At 45.1% G+C, this 14,990-nt stretch overlaps 1 protein-coding gene and 1 long non-coding RNA gene across 5 annotated transcripts in view; one reads left to right on the top strand and one right to left on the bottom strand.

Annotated features, from left to right (window-relative positions):
* Nucleotides 1-14,990, bottom strand: part of GALNT18 (polypeptide N-acetylgalactosaminyltransferase 18) — a 437,718-nt gene that overhangs the window by 237,063 nt on the left and 185,665 nt on the right. The gene's annotated exons all lie outside the window — the stretch shown is intronic.
* The window catches only part of LOC128330436 (uncharacterized), a 53,060-nt gene that overhangs the window by 793 nt on the left and 37,277 nt on the right, over nucleotides 1-14,990 (top strand). The window contains exon 2 of the long non-coding RNA XR_008310091.1: nucleotides 6,537-6,661. This is a non-coding gene — a long non-coding RNA (uncharacterized LOC128330436). The remainder of the gene's footprint in view (nucleotides 1-6,536; nucleotides 6,662-14,990) is intronic.

Here is a 14,990-nt window from a genome sequence, read left to right as displayed (position 1 = left end):
AAATTACTCCCAGAGTGTGTAATTAAAGCTATGAATAATATATGCAACTGATCCACAGAAGACGGAGGAACAATACTGAGGCTGGAGTTTGACGCCAAAATGTTTGTCTGTTTGTTTGTTTGTTTGTTTGTACTATGCTTTTAACAACATTTTAAACAACATTTTTACAAGGTATTTCATCTGTTTTTACATAATAAATCTGAAGGTCTTAAATGAGTAAAAGATAATAGATTAGGCTAAGGGTTGGAGCATAGATTGTTGCACCATGAAGATGCTCCCCAAAATGGCCTCCTCATGATAAGTAAGCTGTGTCGTGACCTTCACATCTACAAGTACTAAGTGTGTAAATTTGTCCTTCATGTTCTGACTCTACAAATCCCTGCTCCACATTTCCAGTGTTCTTAGGGAAGGGCATGAAGATGCATCATGATGCAATATACAGTATGTATGAACTATACAGTAGACATTATATGGCTTCAACAGAAATGACATCCCATGGGGTTGCAGTTTTCGAGAGTATGGCAAACATATCACAAAGTAACATTCTCCCTACATTCCAACCCCAGTCACACCTGCGGTCACATGATGAAAATACACAGGCTTCCCAAGGATTTGTGAAGCCAGAAGTATAGTATTGCTGCCTAAAATTTGTAGGAAAGAGAGTCTGAACCTTAGCAAAACAGTTGCTTCTAAGATATGATACTTTCAGAACACTTACAAGATTTACTTTTAACACTTAAAAGAAACAGCCAAACCATATCTCAGCATCTTATGCAGACAGCCCCTTCAAAGTTTGTTATGATTATATGGTTTTATCACTATTCTTTAGAATCGTTTACAACTGTCCTCAACATCCACTTATTGTATACATATTACTGTTCAGTCTGTTAAAATCAATTCCTGCTGTTGGTTAGCCAGATCCAAACTACCTGAAATTAAGCTAAATGAATAAAAGACCTCTCTCCAAAGTTTAGAATTCCATATAGTTCATCACAACACTAGACTGCTTGAACTCGTTCAAACTGTGTTAGTAAAATAGTTTGTGAAACATTTGGGTACTGATTAGGAAATGTTGAACAGTTATTTTAAAATGGAATAAGGAAAGATTTGTGAACTACCTTGATATGGCTTGTGGTGAAATCATTTTTAAAAATGACACAGCATTGTTTTTGAAAAATACCCCAAGATTATTCTTTGCTTGCCAAAGACAAATATATGGAGTGTCCGGAAATAAAAAAATATGGGGCTATTCTTACGATCACAAAAATTGGGCTAGGAAAATCCTAGCCCGATTTTTGTGATCGTAAGAACCACCGGGCTCGCAGCTGAGCCCGGTGGTTCTGGAGCGGCTATCCCACATATGAACATAAGAAGAACATAAGAACAGCCCTGCTGGATCAGGCCCAAGGCCCATCTAGTCAAGCATCCTGTTTCACACAGTGGCCCACCAGATGCTGCTGGAAGCCACAGACAGGAGTTCAGGGCGTGCCCTCTCTCCTGCCATTACTCCCCTGCAACTGGTACTCAGAGGCATCCTGCCTTTGAGGCTGGAGGTGGCCCACAGCCCTTCGACTAGTAGCCATTGATAGACCTCCATGAAGTCATCCAAACCCCTCTTAAAGCCATCCAGGTTGTTGGCTGTCACCACATCCTGTGGCAGAGAGTTCCACAAGTGGATCACGTGTTGTGTGAGAAAGTACTTCCGTTTGTTGGTCCTAGACCTCCTGGCAATCAATTTGCCTCCTGGCCGCTCCTGTAGCCCGCCCCTTAGCCCGGGTCACTCCTGGCCACTCCTGTAGCCCGCCCCTTAGCCCGGGTTTGCGGAGCGAGTGCTCCGCAAACCCGGGCTATCTGCTCATGAGTAGCCACGGCATGGCTCCGCACCATGGCTACTCACGAGTAGACCCCCAGCCGGGAGGCTTGAAAGCAGCCTCCCGGCTCGGGGGTCTCCCCATATGCCCTGCACGCTTGCGCAGGGCATACTGGGGCTTCCGGTGGTCGCATGGCCCCCGAGCTCCCCAGCCCCCACCGGCTCCGTCTCAGAGCCAGCCATCGTGTGGGCAGCTGATCCGGCCGCCCAGGGCTCCCTTCCCGCTCAGCGCTTCACTGATCATGAGACCCGGTCCCCTGTCTTTTCCTTCATCTCTCTTCGAGTCCCCTCTCATCCTGAACCTATGATCAGATTAATTGTCATTAGCAAATGGCAGTTTGGAAAGAAGTAACAAAACTATTCTAACGCTAGTAAACAAGGCAAATGGTTCCTGTTCTTATTTGCTTTGGCTCCCTATGCCAATTAATGAGCCTTTGACTGCTGCTGGAGGCAGGCTTTTTCCACCCGCTTCCTTACCATATCTTGTCACTCTCATGAGCCCTATTCAGACATCATGTTGTACGTGTGTTTAGGTACATGTACACATTACAGATTTGGTGTGAACGACTATATATATGTTCATTTTAAAACCTGCTCACAAGCCCTTTGAGAGACACTGATAGGGAACAGTACTGCTGACACGCATTCAACATAACATGTGAACAACTGTACTTGAACTATCTGTGTATGGTGTGTGCTCATACAGACCTGTACTCAAGTCTGTACGTGCACACACCATACAAAGATTGTTCAAGTACTTAACCTTACTATAGCCAACAAATCTTGCCTTACTCGTCATCCTGAGAGGCAAGGAAATGCTGCTGGCCAGCAGGCTTTTATCTCTATCTCACACAGCTACGGTAATCTCTCCTAGCAGTTGAGGAGCAAAGGAGCTGAGCTGAGCAGGACAACTAGAGATAAATGCCTGCTGGCCTGCTGCATCTCCTTCCTTCTCAATGACTTCAGTGCTAGGCTCTCCAGGGTTTCTCTGCTGTTGACTGTCAGAGGACTCCTTTGGCATTTTCAACAGGCAGGGCCTGGCTGCTTCCAATGTGGTAAGTGTAACATGTAGCCATGTTTTGCTGTTAATGCAGGGAGGCACTAGGAGAAGAAACAGTGCACTTCAGTGACAATGAGAATTAGGGATGTGCAAAACGTTTTGATGTTGAAAAGCTTTGACTTGAAATGGGGCATTTCGAGCGTCTTGAGCTTGAAACACAATGCCCTTTAAATAAATGGCCTCTTTCAAGCTCGAAACAAAACCACTTCATTTCAATTCAAAATGTTTTGACATTTTGAGGACCATTTGGGAGGCCTGTTTTTCCCTTGCTGATTGGCGTTGATGGCACTGGCTTCCAATCTCCTTGCTTCCTGGTTGGCTTCTTATCATACAAATCAAGTGCTGTCAGGGGAGAGGGAGGGGGGAGCCCAAAAGGAGAAGGTTTCAAAATGTATTTTAGAATCCTATGGAAGTTTTTGGGGAAAGGTACAAATTTGTTTTAAATTGCCTGCTTGCCCATTTCTTTTATGGGTTGGGTGGTAGAAACACCAACCCACTTTGGTGTCCTAGGGACATCAACCCCCTTTGTTGTCCCTAGGAGCTACCCATGGGGAATAATGAGGTGTTCTGAGTCTCCCCATTATTCCCTATGGCCAAAACGCTCAAAACGTTTCAAGTTTTGTTCCGTTGAAACAACCAGTTTGACCGCTGTTTCAACTAAAAGTTTCAGCCATCCGCATTTTGTTTCAAGTGCGAAACAAAACACAAAATCTGTTTTATGCACATCTATAATTAGGAGTCTCTTTAAAGATCCTGTGATGATATGTTCACCATTACACAAGTTTCTCATTTTCATTTTTTACACTAATACAGAAGCTTCAGGATTGTGAGCATGCCAAACTGATGGCAACATCTTATTGTATCATTGTGACACTGGAATGCCTACCCCTCCTCCACCATACTTCTAATCTCCTTTTGGTGACACATGTCATTGATCATACAGCTTCATTATAAAAATACAAGATTTTGATTTTAAGGAGCTTTTAATTTCAACTTTCCCACAATGCAATAATTTAAGCCCTATAATCAGCAACTACTTTGGAAAATGGGCCAATTATGCTTATCCATCATTTGTCACAACACAGGAATAGCGTAAGGAGTGATTACTGAATATCATCAGAGGATGTTAAAAATGAAAAGCTATTTTGCATGTTGAACTGCCATTGTTCTTCCCCTACCCAAGAGGTAATTTCTTCTACAGCAGTTTTATCAAAAGAGAAGTTACGATATTGTGAGAAATTAACAGCAATGACATTCTCCTCTCTGAAAAGGGATTTGCAAATTTAGCACACACATCATTAGCTTTCCTAGAGAGGTTTGTTTACAAAGGAAGGTGATGTTAATGGCAATAAAAAATTAAGATATGCAAAGAAGCATTAATTCAGAAACTGTCATAGATAAATAATACTCTCAAGGCTTTAGTAAGAATATACAATAATTAAATTTAACTACCTATTTTGTTTTAAAGTTAAGGACCAGTAAGAGGGCAGGAAAGGGACAAAAGCAGCAAAAAGAAAATTGCTACCTAGGAAGCAAAGTAAACAAATCGTGGAAAAATTCAATTTATTATATGATACAATGGACACTTTAGCTAATAATAAAAGTTTAACTGCATTTCTTGTTTAATATAGAGTTATAGCTCTCTCTGCAGATGAAATGTAGCTTGATTTTTGAAGCCATTGTTGAAAAGGCTGCACTCAAGGCTACCAGCAAAAGCTTCCAATCTACAGACTAGGACCCAAAATCTTCCTGATTTTTTAATGTATTACTTGCCTCCAACCAGGGTGGATTTGATTTAAATCAAACTGATTTAAATCACGATTTAAATCATGATTTAAATCACTAGCAGGGTGGATAAAAATAAAAAAAAATCTGATTTAAATAAAAAAACTGATTTAAATCAAAAAAATCTGATTTTTTTTATTTAAATCGGATTTTTGATTTAAATCGGATTTTTTTGATTTAAATCGGATTTTTTTGATTTTTATCCACCCTGCTAGTGATTTAAATCGTGATTTAAATCAGTTTGATTTAAATCAAATCCACCCTGCCTCCAACACAAAATGCAAAAGTATGCTGCTAATGTAATAAACTATTTATACATAGAGGCTCTACACATGATCCGTGCGTAGAGCCTGGATGGGTTCTGCAGGGAGAGCGCCCCACAGACGAGCAGTCGTGCAGCTATGGGCAGCCGGATCATGGAGCATGGACAGCCCGCTCAGCCCCCGGAAGTCTGAGGATGTGCGGGGCATCCTGGGGGGAGACTACTTGTAGCCCCCCAGTCAGGGGTCTACTCATGTGTTGCCGCACACTGCCGCAGCACACAACAGGAGAACAAGGTTAACAGAGCGCCCGCTCCGTTAACCTCGTCTTAAGGGAGAGTGTTTTAGTCGGGCTAGCCGCCTTGGGAGCACCAGGCTTGCCCGCAAGCCCGGTGGTTCCCACAATCACTGGAAAGCAGACTAAGCTCCCTTAGCCCACTTTCCAGTGGTAGTGGGAATAGCCTCATAGTTTTGGAATTCACAGACTGAATTTGGTACAAACCTCCCTATCCCTGAAATAGCTTCACCAAAACTTTTATTGCCTAAGTGCCTACAAGAAGTTATGTTTTATGTAGTTCTTGAACCATAATAATTACATAAAACATAAACAAGACACAGGGTCTACCTGCAATGAGGTTTCTATTAAAAAAACCTTTCTACTTCCCATGATACTCATTGAGCCTTCTACTCTACATTCCACATGTTCCTAAGAGTGAGTGAGATCAGCGAATCCCATGTAAAGGACCACAGAAGGCTAGTGAGAAGTCAGTGATTTGGGGGGGGGGGTAGAAGTGAAGACCGAGGGGGAGGCCAACTTTCCCTCCCTCCAAAAGGCCTAATCTAACAAAGGAGATTCCCCCAATAAGAGTCCTCACTGGGTTAGAACAGCAGGGGCTTCCTAATTCTGCAAGTCTACCAAGCTGGCAAATTCAGAAAATCTCCTATAATCAGGAGTGGCCCTTTCATAAGGCAAAGTGAGACCTCATGGAGCAGATTATTGGGGTTCCATCAGGGTGGCAAGATGGAACTATTGGAGCAGATCTATGGAACTGATCTGAATCTTGCGAGTGTGGCACCTCTTCTCACACTCCTTGCAAAGTTTGCAAAAATCATGAGGAGAGAAGAGGGGCTGCTAGCAACCTCCTCTCTTCCCTGCTCCCCAGGCACTTTTAAAGCTTGCAAAGGCTGATTTTGAAAGGGGGCTGGCTCCCCACCAGGGGAAAAAGCAGCATTTCCGTCTCACTTCAGGTGCTGCAATACCTTGGGCCATCATGTTAATATTCGATCCTATTTGAAAGAGGATGGAGAAAAAGGATGATAACTTTGTAATCATACATTGTGTGTAAATAATTAGGAAGGTATTGAACATATCTAGTACTGAGTGGCTTCAGAGAATGATCAGCAGACTCTCCCCAGCTTCAGTATCCCGTACTTTACTTAACTGACTCTTTTCAGTACCTTGTTTCTGGAAGAACATGTATACAAGCAACTGGATTATCACTCTTGGGAACTATGCTTTCTCCTGCCTCTTTTGCTCTAAGTCCTTTTATCATTCCTCTAGATCACAGCAAGAGCCCTCCTTACTATTGCGAGTGAAAGAGTAGTTGGACAAAAAGACTGGGGGAAACCAGGAGGAGGAAGCCATGCCACCGAATCTCCCATCTCAAATACAGGGAGAATGTCCAGGTTGTGTACAAGAATCTCTCATTACAATCAGTTCTATTATATTCCTATTGTTGCCTGGCATCCTCCTTTCCCCCTTCACTATCATAATGAAGCTAGCTTTTCAGTGTGTATGTCTGTGTGGAGTCGAGGGATGTGCAAACAGGTTCAAATTCAAACCGGTTCAGCTCGAAGGTTTGAACTTGGACTGAACAGGACATTCCTATGGCAACGCCAATCCGAGTTAAAACCAAACAGAGCCTGGTTTGGTTCGAAGAGTCGAGACTCCATTTTAGGGGCTGGCCATTTTGTGACACTGTGTCACTTGCTGTGATTTGCCGAGCTCCTGCTTCCCTGATTGGCCAGATGTGTCCTGGTTCTCTGGTTGGCTTTGCAGTGCTGCCAGTCCTGGAGAACTGGCACCCTATTTGCCCTGGAGGAGGGCAAGGGTGGGGGCTCCCAAAGGAGGGAGATTCAACTTCTATTTATAGGCAGCCCCTGGGCTTGCAAAATCACCCTTTGCTGAGGAGAGAGAGAGAGAGAGAGAGAGAGAGAGAGAGAGAGAGAGATTGCTACTGCTGTGGTTTGTCGTGCTGCCTCTGTCTCTGGCTGCTGTGCTGGTGAGGTCTCTGTCCTGCCCGCTACTTGTTTTTTTAGCTTCCTCCTCCCGACCCCAAACTCCCCTTCTTTTCAAAGTAATTTTTCCTAGCTGTGTTTGGCTGACTGTGTGCTGTCCCTTTTGGATCGCCCCCCCCCCCCGCCCTGCAGTCTGACTTGAGTGTCTCCTCCTGCTTTAGCCCAGCTAGCCACTGCCAGGAGGGGCACAAGCCTTTGGCCTGAGGCCCTCTGGTCCATTTTTTTTAATTCCTTCCACTCCACCCCACTTCTGCTGTTCCTGACTACTCTTCCACCAGCATTTTATTTTATTTTTAGTCAATGTTTCTATTTTAATTTGTTTGGGTGGCCGGCTGGCCAGCCGGCCGGCCGGAAGGCAGCTCAACTGCCCCCCTGCCCCACACCACACCACTCCAGCTGAGTGTTCTGCCAGCCTGCCACTGGTCAGGGGTTTTTTTTTCCCTGGCCAGTGTTTGGGGTAGAAGCCTCTTCAGGACAACAAGGGGGTAAGTGATTGCTGTTTGGTGCCCACTTTGTCACTTCTCTCTCAGCCTAACCTACTTCACAGGGTTGTTGTGAAAGAGAAACTCAAGTATGTAGCTCCTTGGAGGAAGAGTGGGATATAAATGTAAATTAAAATTAAATATGATGATGATGATGATGATGATGATGGGAACAGCCTATATTTTGCGACGATATCTATAATAACCAACAGTATTGATGATAGAATTCAGCCATCCCAGGTCCTTGGGAAGGACTCGATGTCTGGATAAAACAAGCCAGTCAATAACACCTGTCTGACTGTGTAAACAAGTAATAATAATAATAATAAGTTTTCATTAAAAAGGGCCTCCTTGGTTGGGTTTGGGGAGGGGTTTTTTCTGTGCTTTTCTTTGCAGGTTGTTTCTTGTTTTTGCAGGTTCCCCTTAGTTGCCCCCCATTTTAATGTGTCATTGTTGTTGTGGGTGGAGTGGGTGGGTAGGTGTTTTGGTTAAGGTTTTTTTAAGAAGGGTTTCCCCCAATTTTTTTTCTAAAAAAGTATTTAAAAGCCCCTGGGGACTGGGAAGATGTCTGAGTACCACGTTGTGAGCAGGGTGCTCATAACAGGATGGGAAGCAGAGGAGGGAGTGGTGTCCCAGCTGGTCTGGGAGGCAGAGAAGACGGCCCCGGATCCCAAAGGTTCCCATTGGCAAATTATTTGCACCCAGCGAGGTGGTGGTGCAAAGGCTCTCATATCTGGAGGAGCCTGCTGCTGCCGAGCCAGGTCCAGGTTGGTATGCACCACCAGTGCTGCCACCCAGTGCAGAACCTGGCAATGTGGGGGGCTCTCCTGCCAGGGAAGCTGCTTCTGTGGTGGGGATGGGGGGCAGGGGCTCAACGGCTGGGAGTGCAGCCACCCCACCACTCCTCTTGCCACTCAGTGCCCGCCCTCATTATGCCCAACAAGTTGTGGTGGAGTCCAGTTCTGGATCTTGCAGGGCTGAGTCTGACTCTGAGGAAGGGTCTGCTGCTGTGGAGGAGGCACCCCCCTCAGCCTCAGCCAGACCCTTGTGGCACACAGGGTAGAAGGGTGGGTGGATGACGACAGTGGGCAGCCAGTGGCCCCCGTAGGTCCTCTATCGAAGAGGCCCAAGACAGCATCCAGGACGTTGGAGGCCACTCAGAGCAGCAATGTTTGGCGGCATTTTGAAATCCCTCAAAATGTGCCAACTGCAGCTTTCTATAGTCACTACAGTTCAGTTGGGGGAAGGATGCCAATCATCTGGGGACAAACTCGATGTGGTGACATATGTAGCGGCATCACCCGGATCTCCTTGCCTCCATTGGCAGTGCTAGTGCACCTAGTGTGCCTGTGACTAGCACTGACAAGGACCATGCAAAGGCTTCTCTGAGCAGGGCATTCTGCCAGTCAAGCGGTGGACACAGGCATCAGGAAAGAAGTGTCCTCATCATGTGAACCCACATCTCCTCACCCGCCTCATAGGGGAGATGATGGCCACTGATGACCAACCTTTTCAAGTGGTTGAGAACCCCACCTTCTGCCAGATTATTCAGATACTCGTGCTCAGCTACATGATGCCCTAAACCACCTTCAGCTGTATGGTGGTTCCCTCCCTGTATGTGAGGTGCAGGGAGCTCGTGTCAGCCACGCTGTGTGCAGCATTGCCTCACACCAGTGTGCATTTCACCACTGATCTGTGGAACAGTGTGAGTGGAATACAGAGTTTTCCTGTCGCTGACTGCACACTGGCACGGCCCAGAGGGAGAGGGGGCCTCTGGTGCTGCCTCTGGCTCTGGTGCATCCCACACTACATTTCAGCACAGGTGGGCTATCTTGCACATGGAGATCTTGGATGTCCACCAAGGAGGAGATGGCAGCCTTATTCAACTGCCAAATTGAGGAATGTATAGGTGGATTGTCACACCTAAGCCAGGGCTTCATTGTGACAATGGCTACAACATCACTGCAGCAGTAGAGTCAGTGTTGGAGTGTATGAGCATCCGCTGCATGGCACACAGGCTCCACCTGGCTGTGAGGGATGCCCTCAGTCTCAAGGAGACTATGGCATCCAGGAAACAGGGCTGACTGCTTCGGGGTGCTCTTGCTGCCATGGCTGCACTTGTGGACAAGGCTCACATAATTGCAGCTCACTTCCACTGGAGTGAGAACAGGTGCTTGCTCCACAAGCAGCAGTGTGAGCATGGCCTTCCTCACCATCTCATCCTCACAGATGTAGATACCCAGTGGAATTCCACCTTCCTCTTGCTCCAGCTCTTGTTACAGCATGATGTGGCCCTAGACAACCTGGCAAGGAACAAGGCCACATGAGTGGAAGCTCATGTCTGAGATGGTGTTGGTACTGGAGCCCTTCTTGTTCACAATGAAGACTCTGTGTGCCAATGCCAGTCCTCTGAGCCAGATCCTGCCCACTGCTATTCTCCTGGAAAAACTGATGGGTGAACTCCAGACCTTTCTGACCACACCAGAAGCCCGTGCACTGGCTGGGTGGCTGAGGACTGGGGTTGTCAATAGGCTGGTTGGTTTCTTGGGTGACAGAGAGGAATATGTCGTGGTTTGTCTCTGCAACCAGACCATCAAGGGCAATGTTGTTTGCACAGATGACTTGCCCAGGTGTTGTGACCTCCTGGTCGATAGAGTTAGAGAGGAGGAGGATCATGGGACCAAAGACTAGGAGGGTGGTGATGGTGCATCCCCGAGTGTGTGCATCCCACACCCAGCTGCAGTGCAGGTGACCCTCTCACCCCTTCCTCTTCCCAGTCTAGCAGTGCGGCATCCCAGACAGTGGTATCAAGACAGCAGGCAGTTCCTCCCACTAAATCAGCCCAGTGGTTGCCTGGTTTGCAGGAAGTTTGGCCTACCAGGCCCACCAGCGCTGTGCAATGCATTGCCCAATGCGGAAGAGTCGGTGGAGAAAGACCCAGAGGTAGACGTGCACAGTTCTAGGCAACCCACCGCCAAGTCTGGCAGGACCTGGCGGTGGTTGCTGTTTGCCTCCTCTCCTGCTCTCCAACTAATGTCCTGAGCAGGCGGTTGTTTTCACGTCCTGGTGATGTGGTAACACCTGCTCAATCCCGGTTGGAGCCTAGCTTGGTTGAGCAGTTGGTTTTCCTCAAGGTCAACCTCCTACTGCTAGGGTTTGTGAACAGTCTATATCCCTGCAGAAAAGATCAGATTATTTGAGAGGCCATTAATTTGGCTTTTTAGAATAATTTCTTCAGTTTATATAATATAGCGCTTCAGAAAAACGTTAGATTATTTGACAGAGCACTGACTTTGCTTTTCTGAGATTTGATGGTTGCTTTGGCTTGTTGCCATCTTTTAGCTATGCACAAAATGCCTACCCATTGGCGGTGTGTGTGTGTGTGTGTGTGTGTGTGTGTGTGTTGGGTTTTATATTGGCAGGTATGAAAATTGGAGGTATTGATACTAAGCCATTTGGAGGCCAGGACATTTAAGCAATAAATCTTCCTTTGTTAAGAATACCCCATTTCCGCAAATCGCATGAATATGCTATGTTATCTCTACTTTAATGTCTGCTTTCCCAAAGCAACATTCAGAATCTGAATATATTGACTGAGATCTATTAGGACAGGAATATCTGGTGCTGCCTTTATTCTCCAACAACTCCCTACTTTGGATAACAGGAACATTCCAGGATTTGTGGAAATTGATTTTCATTCAGTTTCCATTTCCCTAGAGTAGGGGTTCGGTAACATCTAGAGGACCCCAGGTTGGGAACCCCTGCTCTAAAGTATAGTGCCATTCTGAACTGAGCTGCTACAGAATATAAATTAATACATTGTACAACCTTTTCATTCCACATTCTGTAGTTGCACTCAATTTTGGCTTTTTATTATTATTATACAGACATTAGGCTTGTGCCATTCTTTTTTATCTGATAAAGTTATTGGGATGGTTTGAAATTAGAAGTTTAATCTTGGTAATATATTCATTTGAATGATTATTTTATTAATACACAGAAATAAGAATCAAAGAAACAAACTATAAAATACAAATTCTGAAAGCATACCAGAGTTACAGTGTTCTAGATTTTTTATTCTTAAATAGTCACTCCAAAATCTTACCATCTTCCTCTAAATATAGGGTCCCATGTCTTACTCGGCCTCTCCTGCCTTTAAGCAGACTAATAAGGGTTCAACACAAAAGTAAAGTTTGGAGTTCCAAAATAGTATCAACAGCTGCTTGATGGGATGGGGCTATAAAGAACTCTTTCAATACTTGCTTACAAATGCATTCAATGTTCTAATCTTAATCACATTTATAGGAACCAAGTATTTGGGGGTAAAGAGGAACACCAATAGTATACAATGTTCAGCATAGTACAGAAGGGTTTTTCATCTGTGCTGTATCAGAATAATTCCTCCTGGTTTTCTTTTTATATAAATTTCCTGATTTATCTTTGCTGGGTCACATTTTTTCTAGCAGCCATTTACAGTCTTTATGGCATTATTTCCTAGCATTGCTAATAATTTTATCTATAAAAGTGTGCCGTCGAGTCAGTGTCGACTCCTGGCGACCACAGAACCCTTTGTTGTCTTTGCTAGAATCCAAGAGGGGTTTACTATCGCCTTATACTCAGTATAAGATTATGCCTTTCAGCATCTTCCTATATCGCTGCTGCCTGATATAGGTGTTTCCCACAGTCTGAGAAACATACTAGCAGGGATTCGAGCCAGCAACCTCTGGCTTGGTAGTCAAGCCATTTCCCTGCTGCACCAAATCATCTACGTGTGACTGTAAATGTTTGGTACATCTTTACAATTTTTTAAAAACAGATTTTGATCTTGACTGACAAGCACACATCCATCAATTTCATATAGCTTCTCTGAACCCAGCCTGGTGTTCACAATGTCATTTGCAAGCCACAGTACACTCTGAATGCTCTCTGTCCTCTTCACCCAGCACAATTAATTAGCAGCAAGTCTAGCGCCATATATCCACCTGCATTTACACCTGTCACCGCTCTAAATGGTTCTCTATAGGCAAGACTAGTTGGACCACATCCCAGATATCCATACCAGACATTTAATTTGGATTTCCCCACTTTAACAAAAATGGGTTTTATATTAATTTATTTTAATGCATTTAACAGACACCTCTTTTGGGGAATGTGCAATCTCTACCAGTAAGCAATATGCAAGGAAACTCTCAAGCTGCCTTGTCAAAACTGCCAGCTAGAGAGAGTCCCAGATCATGGTCCATCTTTCCCTTTCAATCACTGGTACAGCTGGATCCCAAATTTCATAAGCACATTCCCTTGTTCCAAGGTCCTTCTGTATTCTTGAATTTCTTCTGCTTGTCTGCCTGTCTGCCGCCTTTGTATTACAATGTATCTCTCAGCCTCACTTTACTGTTTTGCTTTCTGCCTTACCCGAGCCTTCATCCCGGACACATCCAGGCCCTTGAGCCTGCCAGATATCACTAATCTTTCCCAAACAACCAACCTGCAAAGACTTAAATGCTTCTGAGGCTCCTGATCTGGCAGGGAGGCACTTTTGTCAAGCCATGTCAACATTAGCAAAGGGTTATGCCAGCTTCTCTGGTGCCAGGCAGTAGCGGCGGGTGTGAGCACTACTGTGGGGGGCAGCGAAAGGCACCCTTAAGAGTCCATTAGTAGCTGCTTACCTCCGCTACCGCTGCAACTGAAATCTGCTCCGAGCAGCGGTGTGCCGCCCAGCACCTCCTGCAATGAGGGATCGGCTCTGCCACTCACCTGGCCTCTGCACACATGCGTGGAGGCCATTTGCTGGCCACACAAATGGTCTTCACCAACTCAGTGGCTGAGCGGGCACTAAGTGGCAGGCCGCTGCTCAGAGCAGCTTTCAGATGCAGTGATAGCAGAGGTAAGCACCTGCTAATTTACTCTTAAAGGGTGCCTCTCGCCACCCGCCCGGCAGTGCCCACAATGATTGCTAATAAAACCAAGGTATCTGGAAGACCACTGCAGAAGACCATAGCGCTCTCTCTCTCTCTCTCTCTCTTCATGCCAAGCAAATTCCATTACACAAACAATCTTGCACCATGTCAAGGACAGCAAGCACTTGGTACAAAATGGAAAGAAGCCATTGCTCAATTCAGTCTCTTTGTAGTGATGGTGAAATTGAGTGTATTTAGGTTTTCATTAGTGGAAGGACTACCACACACAAAACTCAGATCTCTGGCAATGGAGTTCCATCTTTACTAGACCGTGCAAGGAAATCTATCAGTAGCTTTAAGTTTCTGTGGATTTTCATCCAGCCTATGGAACAAGCATGCAAGGTAGCATTTTTCTAAAAACAATTAACTAAAACATCCTATGCTTTTTGAACATCCCACTTTTTAAAATTATATACTGCTTTGTTTAACATCAAGATTACCATCTCATGACATGTGCAATGACTGGAAGATATGCAAAACACTTGTACATTTAATATGGCATGCAGTAGAACTCTTTTCAGGTTTATCTTTTACTTTAAAATATGGTGCTCTGGAAAATGTCTGAATGTTTAAAAAGCAGCTTTAAAATGCTTAAAATAAATCAATTTTAACAGAACTGCTGTGCCTCCTCCAAATCTGTGTGTAGGAAAACTCTGAATTAACATTCACTGCATCGTTTCCCACAAAGGGCCAGAACAGCAGGCCTTTGGCCAAGACACATGGCTGCTTCCAAAAAGAGCAGACCCATGTCTCCTTGTCTCTTTTCCCTCTGCCCCCTTGCAATATTTAACAATAGAAAACACGTGTCCAAACATGCTGCTGAAGTAGAATGGAAAACAGTAAGTGGCCATCCTCCTGAATGACTGAGACAGAGGGGTAGGAGGTATCTTCTACACAGCCAAGGCAGAAATCAGTTCATACAGCACTGTGCCGGCACCCTACTGAATGGCCAGTAACACCCAGTGTAGGTCCAGGTAGTACATCACCCAGAGCTTTTGGATGGGGCAGTTTATAAATGTCATAAATAAATAAATAAATAAATAATGGTACAGTGCTGAAAAAACAACTCCTTACCTGGGCTGCCTCCAACAGATGCCTGCCTACCAAGTCACAGGCACGAAGAGTCACCTCCTCTTAGTTGCTGCTCAAGGATAATGGTGGATAACACTTCACCTGCCACCTTGTCTGTGATGTGACATCACCAAACTGCAAGTTTTCCCTTCTTCACAAGTGGCAGACAATGTAGTAGAGTGAGATGAAAAATCATCCACATAGCGA

This window comes from Hemicordylus capensis, chromosome 1 (assembly GCF_027244095.1).
Source record: "Hemicordylus capensis ecotype Gifberg chromosome 1, rHemCap1.1.pri, whole genome shotgun sequence".
NCBI lineage: Eukaryota > Metazoa > Chordata > Lepidosauria > Squamata > Cordylidae > Hemicordylus > Hemicordylus capensis.
The sequence above is the reverse complement of the archived record's forward strand: the minus strand, read 5'-3'. Positions and strand labels throughout refer to the sequence as shown.